An 8,016-nucleotide genomic window follows, 5' to 3' on the forward strand; every position below is an offset into this window, starting at 1 on the left:
GTTCTTGCCTGGAGAATCCCAGGGACGGGGGAGCCTGGTGGGCTGCCGTCTATGGACGTTCCTGCTGTCAGACGCGACTGAAGTGACTTAGCAGCAGCAGCAGCAGTTGACACATAACATTGTGTGACCCCTGGAACTTCATCTTCTAACACAAAGTTTGTGCTCTTTGACCAATATCTCCCCATTTCCACCAACACCTGCTACAGATGTTAGGTGTATGGAGAGAGAGAGAGAGAGAGAGAGAGAGAGAGAGAGATGTGTGTACTTGCATGTGTGCTAAGTTGCTTCAGTCGTGTCTGACTCTTTGCGACCCCATGGACTGTAGCCTGCCAGGCTCCTCTGTCCATGGGGTTCTCCAGGCAAGAGTACTGGAGTGAGCTGCCATGCCCTTTCCCAGGGGATCTTCCTGACCCAGGAAGTGAACCCACGTCTCTTACGTCTCCTGCATTGGCAGGCGAATTCTTTTCCACTAGCGCCCCCTGGGAAGCCCATGTGGAGATACATATAGATGTAACTATCTCTCTATAAGTAATATTCAGACCTAAGAAAGAAGGAAATCCTGCCATTTGTGACAACAGGGAGGAATCTTGAAGGCATTATGAAAGTGAAATGAGTCAGAAAAAGACAAATACGGTATGATATCACATACGCAGAATCTCAAAAAGCCAAAGTGAACTCGCTCTGTCATGTTCGACTCTTTGTGACCCCATGGACTGTAGCCTACCAGGCTCCTCAGTCCGTGGAATTTTCCAGGCAAGAGTACTGGAGTGGGTTGCCATTTCCTTCTCCAGGGGATCTTCCCAACCCAGAGATCGAACCCGGGTCTCCCGCACTGCAGGCAGACGCTTTACCGTCTGAGCCACCAGGAGACCCAGCCAAGCTGGTAGCAACAGAGAGTAGAATTTCAGCCCTTTCTTGGTTGAGTTGCCAAGGGCAGGGCCCAGCCGAGCTGTCAGAAGTGTCAGTCTCGATGGAGCTGGAATCACAGGAAGGCATACATCCAGTCTCAGGTGATAAAGTCCAGAGCTAGAGAGCCCTCCAATTATTTTTCATCTCCCCAAGCCTTCTCTGGAAACCTTCTGTGAGATTTTTTGTTAATCTTTGAAAATTTCATTTGAAATTCCTCTAGCAAAAGAATTTTGGCAATGAACAGGAAAGGATGGAGTCTGCTTTCACACGACCGATTTAATATTGAAACACGTCTTCATAGAGGATAACATCAGTGAAAGGACTGGTTGATAAGGAGAAAGAGGACATCAGAACTTTCTATCTTGCTCCTATCATAGAGGAGGGTATTCAGACACAAAAGTTCTGACAAACACAGTTAAGGGAGAACTGATTTAAGAAAAAACACTCTGCGACTAAGACCTGGTGCAGCCAAATCCATAAATTAAATTAAAACAAATATTAAAAGAGAGAGAGAATTGATCCATTCCTAGAATTCTGTGCAAAGGAAGCGGTCAGAAATGGAGAAAAGTGGGTGTGCACAAAGATTCCAGCAATGTTTAATGAAAAACTGAAAGTTGAAGGAGGACCCGGGAGAGTATTTAAGCAGGTAGGGAGCATTCAACCTATGGACTCTTACAAAGTCATCAAAACCCTCCAGAGTTTGTAAAAGCCCGGGAAAACCCAAGTTGACTCATGTTAAGTGAAAAAGAGACAACAGGACTCAAACCTGCTCACAATTTACCTTTTCTCTTATGCGCATGTTCTACTCTTTCACATACTGCCTTTACACTAGAAAAACTGTGGCATATAATACTTCAGAATATTTATAAGATATATTTCAACTATATTATCATTTATTCACAACTGTCTAAAACAGCACCGAAGAATTGATGCTTTTGAACTGTGGTGTTGGAGAAGACTCTTGAGAGTCCCTTGGAGACTCTGTAAGGAGATCCAACCAGTCCATCCTAAAGGAGCTCAGTCCTGGGTGTTCTTTGGAAGGACTGATGCTAAAGCTGAAACTCTAATACTTTGGCCACCTCATGTGAAGAGTTGACTCATTGGAAAAGACCCTGATGCTGGGAGGGATTGAGGGCAGGAGGAGAAGGGGACAACAGAGGATGAGATGGCTGGATGGCATCACTGACTCGATGGACATGAGTTTTGGTGAACTCCGGCAGTTGGTGATGGACAGGGAGGCCTGGTGTGCTGCGATTCATGGGGTCACAAAGAGTCGGACACGACTGAGCGACTGAACTGAACTGAACTGAAAACAGACTATGCCTTGGAAATGGGAACAGAGTATACTAAGTTGTCAACTGGGTAATGACTTGCAGGTGGGTATTTTCCTAATGTTCCTTCCCTAATGGAAGGAAGGGAGGAGGGAAGAAAGGAGAAAGAAAGACGAAAAGAGGAGAAAGAAAGAAAAAAGAAGAGAAAGAAGGGAGGGAGGAAAGGAGAGGGAAGGGCAGGAAGAAAACAGGACCCAACCTGTATAAAGACAGACTGGCTCTACTCTCAGGGAGCTCATATCTCCAGACATGTAGTTCCTTGACAAGGACCTCAGGTTCAAGTACAGAACCCCAGCAGAGGGACTGTAGAGTGAAAAAACTCCAGACTATTGACAGTCAGCCCATATCCCAACTTTCAGAACAAAAGTGAATGGGAGTAGCTCAGTCATGTCCGACTCTTTGCGACCCCATCCATGGAATTCTCCAGGCCAGAATACTGGAGTGGGTAGCCTCCAGGGTGTCTTCCCAACCCAGGGGTCGAACCCAGGTCTCCCGAATTGCAGGCAGATTCTTTACCTACTGAGCCACAAGGGAAGACTTGTGAACAAAGAAAAACATTAGAAAAACTTCTGTTCAGTTCAGTTCGGTCGCTCAGTCGTGTCTGACTCTTTGCGACCCCATGAATCGCAGCACACCAGGCCTCCCTGTCCATCACCAACTCCCGGAGTTTACCCAAACTCACGTCCATCAAGTCGGTGATGCCATCCAACCATCTCATCCTCTGTCGTCCCCTTCTCCTCCTGCCCTCAATCTTTCCCAGCAGCAGGGTCTTTTCAAATCAGTCAGCTCTTCGCATCAGTGGCCAAAGTATTGGAGATTCAGCTTCAGCATCAGTCCTTCCAATGAACACCCAGACCTGATCTCCTTTAGGATGGACTGGTTGGATCTCCATGCAGTCCAAGGGACTCTCAAGAGTCTTCTCCAACACCAGAGTTCAAAAGCATCAATTCTTCAGCGCTCAGCTTTCTTTATAGTTCAACTCTCACATCCATACATGACTACTAGGAAAACCATAGCCTTGACTAGATGGACCTTTGTTGGCAAAGTAATATCTCTGCTTTTGAATATGCTATCTAGGTTGGTGATAACTTTCCTTCCAAGGAGTAAGCGTCTTTTAATTTCATGGCTGCAATCCCATCTGCAGTGATTTTGGAGCCCAGAAAAATAAAGTCTGACACTGTTTCCACTGTTTCCCTATCTCTTTCCCATGAAGTGATGGGACAAGATGCCATGATCTTCGTTTTCTGAATGTTGAGCTTGAAGCCAACTTTTTCACTCTCCTCTTTCACTTTCATCAAGAGGCTTTTTAGTTCCTCTTCACTTTCTGCCATAAGGGTGGTGTCATCTGCATATCTGAGGTTATTGATATTTCTTCTGGTAATCTTGATTCCAGCCTGTGTTTCTTCTAGCCCAGCATTTCTCATGATGTACTCTGCATAAAACTTAAAACAAAGCAAAACATTAAGTCCCGGTAGCAACAGGCTGGTAAGTTTGATGACAATCCCTGGCAAATTCCTAAGTGTGAAGATGCACAGAAAGGGCAGCAAGAAACCCTAGGAGCCGCCTGAGTTCACCAAGGACGAGCCATGCCCGACTGCATTCCTGTCCTGGGGGGACAAAGACTGGGGGGCGGGGACGGGGACTTGGGGGTGCACCTCTGGCAATGGGAGTGATATGGTAACTCAAGGAAGACGTCGCTCAGAGCCTCTGAGATCCCAAACGTGAAAGCGGAGTGTGGCTGGCCTGCCGGCATGGGCGCTGTGAAACAGCAGCAGGCTCTGGTGCCAGCCAGCAGGATTGCCAACACCACCCCACGGCTCAGCCCTCGGCCTTGTCCGCCTCAGCAACCTGGATGAAGCAGAACGGAAGATGCACTTATCAAATCTGCAGGTGACACAAAGCCAGGGGGACTGTTAATAGAAAGGATGGCAGAATCGGGATTCAAAAATATCTTGACAGGCTGAAATAATGGGCTGAAAACATGTAAAAGGGATAAATGTAAATTTCAACGTTCAGGTTTTTCTTAAAAAATAAAGGTTTCATAAACATCAGATGTCAGAAACAGGGCTTAAAAGCAGAAAAGACAGCTGGGTAGGGGTCTGCATGGCATGGTTACTGGTCAGGTCAAGAGAAGGAAGAAAGAAAAGAAAATAGCCTTTATGGGAGTACCAGCAATTGTACTAAATGTGTAAATGGTGGACAGGATTTTTTTTATGGGGCAGGCGCTATCCCTGAGCCCAAATTATACATGAGGGAACTGAAGATCAGCAATACTACTAAGTGACTGAATGATTCGTGTCCAGCTATTAGGTGATTTGTATTAATCTGCTGGAAATAAGCTACAAAGTCATGGAGAGAGAATTCAAATTCAGGTCTTCCTATCTCCAGACCTAATGCTTTATCCTTCCCCTGCTCCAGGGAGTAAATCTTTTTTTTTTTTTTTTTAACTTTACATAATTATATTAGTTTTGCCAAATATCAAAATGAATCTTGATTAACCTAAGCTAGTCATAGATTCCTTCATCCTTACCAGTCAACAAGTCGTTGTTTTTCAGTCGCTCAGTCATGTCCAACTCTGCGACCCCAGCACACGAGGCTCCTCTGTACTCCACTCTCTTCTGGAATTTGCTCAAGTTCATGTCCATTAAGTCAGTGATGCTATCTAACCACCTCATCCTCTGCCTCCCCCTCCTCCTTGTGCCTTCGATTTTTCCCAGCATCAGGGCCTTTTCCAACGAACGAGTCAGCTCTTCACATCAAGTGGCCAAAGTACTGGAGCTTCAGCTTCAGCAACAGTCCCTCCAATAAATATCAGAATTGATTTCCTTTGGGGTAGACTGGTTTGATCTCCTTGCAGTCCAAGGGACTCTCAAGAGTCCCTGATCAATGAGACACAGGGGGCAAATACACTGGGGTTATTTTTGGTAAAGTTCTCCTCTGTTTTCAAAAGAATCCCTAGAAATAGATGTTCCTCTTCTGCCTCTTAGAGTTGTTAGCATGTGAGGTCTGGAACTGTAGCAGCCATCTGGGCACCTTGAGGAATCTGTCATCAGACCAGAAACATGGAAGATGTAAGTTGGAGAAAGGGAAATGCCTGGGGTCATCAATGACTGTTGAAGCACTTCTCCTGGGAAAATAACCCATTTTCCTAATTGTTCAAGCCCCTTCTATTTGGTTTTTCTGTTGTGTCCTACCTATAAGTATCCTGACGGATGCATGAAGTCAGGTAAGTCTATGGACCCTGGCAAGATCACATTTGAAGTGTGACATGAACTGACCAGGGGCTTCCCTGATAACTCAGTTGATATAGAATCCGCGTGCAATGTAGGAGACCCCGGTTCGATTCCTGGGTTGGGAAGATCCCCTGGAGAAGGAAAAGGCTACCCACTCCAGTATTCTGGGTTGGAGAATTCCATGGACTGTATAGTCCATAGGGTCGCAAAGAGTCAAACATGACTGAGCCACTTTCACTTTCATGAACTGACCAAGATGATGAAGAGTCTAGCGGCCCTGCTTCACTCTGTCCCTCACCTACCAGCCACCACTAAGAGACAATGGCTCGGGGAGTTTACCTGCAGAGAAGACATGGGAGGAAAGTAACAGAAAGTTCTTCAAATATTTGAAAGCCTACAATTTAGAAGAGCAAATTCATTTTTTTCTGAGATCCTCCAGACATAGAGCCAGAACTAGGAGGCAGATACCAGCTTGATGGTATCAGAGGTGTCCTCCACAGTTCACGTGTCTGGCAAAGGAGAGAGGTCCCCAAGGTGGAGGTGCCCAAACAGTGTTGAAGTAGCCATCAGAGAGGTCAGGGAGAGACATCCCCACTGGGTGGCAGGTCAGACCAGCTGACCAGGGTTCCTTCCAAATCCAAAATTTTGGGATTCTGCATTATGCACATGGGGTAGTGCTAGAACCTTCCCGGGAAATAAACAAGGGGAAGACCAAGTGTCTGCCATCTTCTCTCTCCAGTTGGAATGACGCCCTGACAGACAGCTGGTGAATAATCCTGGGCAGGATGTTCCAAGTGCCCAGCAGGCAAAAATGGCCAGTGTTCTGTGGAAGGTCAGAAGTGGAGGAGCGCCTTCCAGGGAGGAAGGTCAGATAGGGCAGCTTGGAGGAAGGAGGTGTGAGCGGGGTTGATAAAAACCGGAATCTGTTTTCAGCCACTCCACGCACACCCCCGCCCCCGCCCCCCGCCACACACACACATTCAGCCAAGCCAATCGGTTCCTCCAGCCCTGCAGGCTCGCTCCCAGGACCAATCCTAACTGGAAGCAGCAGAGAGCTAGGCAACTCCAGCTCCAGGTTCTAGGACGCAGTAATGTCACCCGTGCTGCTGACAGGAAGCTGACCTTGTCTGTCAGCTTCATAGAGCTTGTCCGCTTGTTTCTAAGACACTTCCTCCCTCTGTCGGTGCCCCAGCCCTGCAGGCAGGTCTCTGCCTCACTTGCTGGGGCCTGGCTACCTGCTGATGGACATCTGTCTTGCCCCCAGCTTGCTTGCTTCAACCCCTTTCTTTCGGTAATAGACCCCACCCACAGGCGGGATGAACATGTGACCCAGGCCTGGCCAATCAGAACACCCCAGCCCCTTGCTACAGGGATTGGCTCAGGGATGAGCACTGGCCAATCTGACCAATCAGACTCCTTCCCCAGGACTCTTCTAACACAGTCTATGCAGAAACACTTGGATTACAAAACAGGAAGGCTGGAGTCTAGGACTGGTGGAAGCTCTGCCACGTGAAGCAAAGCTGTCTGCCAAAGGAGAGAAAGAGGCAGGTAGACTGGAGAGCAGAGGAAAAGGGAGTCATGTTCTCCTCTACTGTGGATTTGCCCTGCATCCTGCGTTTTCTCCAGAGCTGAAAACTGCCCTCTGCTTCCTCCCTGAGAAAGCCCATTTTCCTAAGCTCAGCTGTAACTCAGAGTCCTGAATAATACCCCAGCCTTTTCCATCAAGCCATGGCTGCCCTAGCTCTGGAAACTTCCCCGGCAGTCACATCTGAAGGAAGTCCCTGGGATCTGTCTGCCTTGGCTCTGAGTGGGGAGTGGCTTGAAGGGGGCACGGCCAGCCTGCCCTTCTGCTTCAGCTTGCTGAAAGGTCCCCAGGTGGTGCTGTGTCCAGGCCTGAGAGTGTCAGCAGCACACAGGGCAGGGCATGAGCCAAAGGACAGGGGGACCGTGGGGATGAGCTCACTCATTAATTAGGCTTTCATTCACTCATTCATTCAACAGCTCCGTGTTGAGCATCTGCTATGTTCCCAGTGCTAGGGCCAAAGACTTAGCACAGGTATCCGAAAACTCTTTCTGAAAAGGGCCCAAAGTAAACATTTTCAGCTTGACAGGCTATAAGGTTGATGTTGCAACTGCTCAGCTCTGGCTTGTAGAGAGAAGGCAGTCGCCAACAATAGGCAAACCAACGGGTGTGGCTGTCTTCCAATAAGTTATTTACAAAAGCAGGTGGTGGGCCTGATTTGGCTGGCTGCCCATGGTTTACCGACTCCTTTCTTAGAACATGCCGTTGGAGAAGGTGATGGGAGATAGATTCAGTAAGGTCTTGAATACCAGTCAGAGAAACATGAGTGTGACTGTCTGCTGGGACTCTTGGAGGATGTCTATGCTGCAGAATGGGGAGATCAAGCTGGAGTGACAGAGGGAAGGTTCTGCCTCAGCCTCTTTGCCAGGCACGTGTGATTCCTTCACTTATTCAGTGTTTACTGGATGTCTGCTGGGTCAAGGCACTGTTCTAGTTGCAGGGGAGACAGTGGTGAGCAGGG

At 47.8% G+C, this 8,016-nt stretch overlaps 1 long non-coding RNA gene across 1 annotated transcript; it reads right to left on the reverse strand.

The window, feature by feature from the left end:
- Positions 1-3,019: 3,019 nt before the first annotated feature.
- LOC139177499 (uncharacterized) lies at positions 3,020-6,747 on the reverse strand. The gene is made up of 3 exons (XR_011561899.1): positions 6,596-6,747; positions 4,771-5,283; positions 3,020-3,682 (listed from the first exon to the last, which is right to left on the reverse strand). It is a non-coding gene; the product is annotated as an uncharacterized lncRNA (long non-coding RNA).
- Positions 6,748-8,016: the final 1,269 nt, after the last annotated feature.

The sequence above is a fragment of the Bos indicus genome, chromosome 19 (genome assembly GCF_029378745.1).
Source record: "Bos indicus isolate NIAB-ARS_2022 breed Sahiwal x Tharparkar chromosome 19, NIAB-ARS_B.indTharparkar_mat_pri_1.0, whole genome shotgun sequence".
NCBI classification, from domain to species: domain Eukaryota; kingdom Metazoa; phylum Chordata; class Mammalia; order Artiodactyla; family Bovidae; genus Bos; species Bos indicus.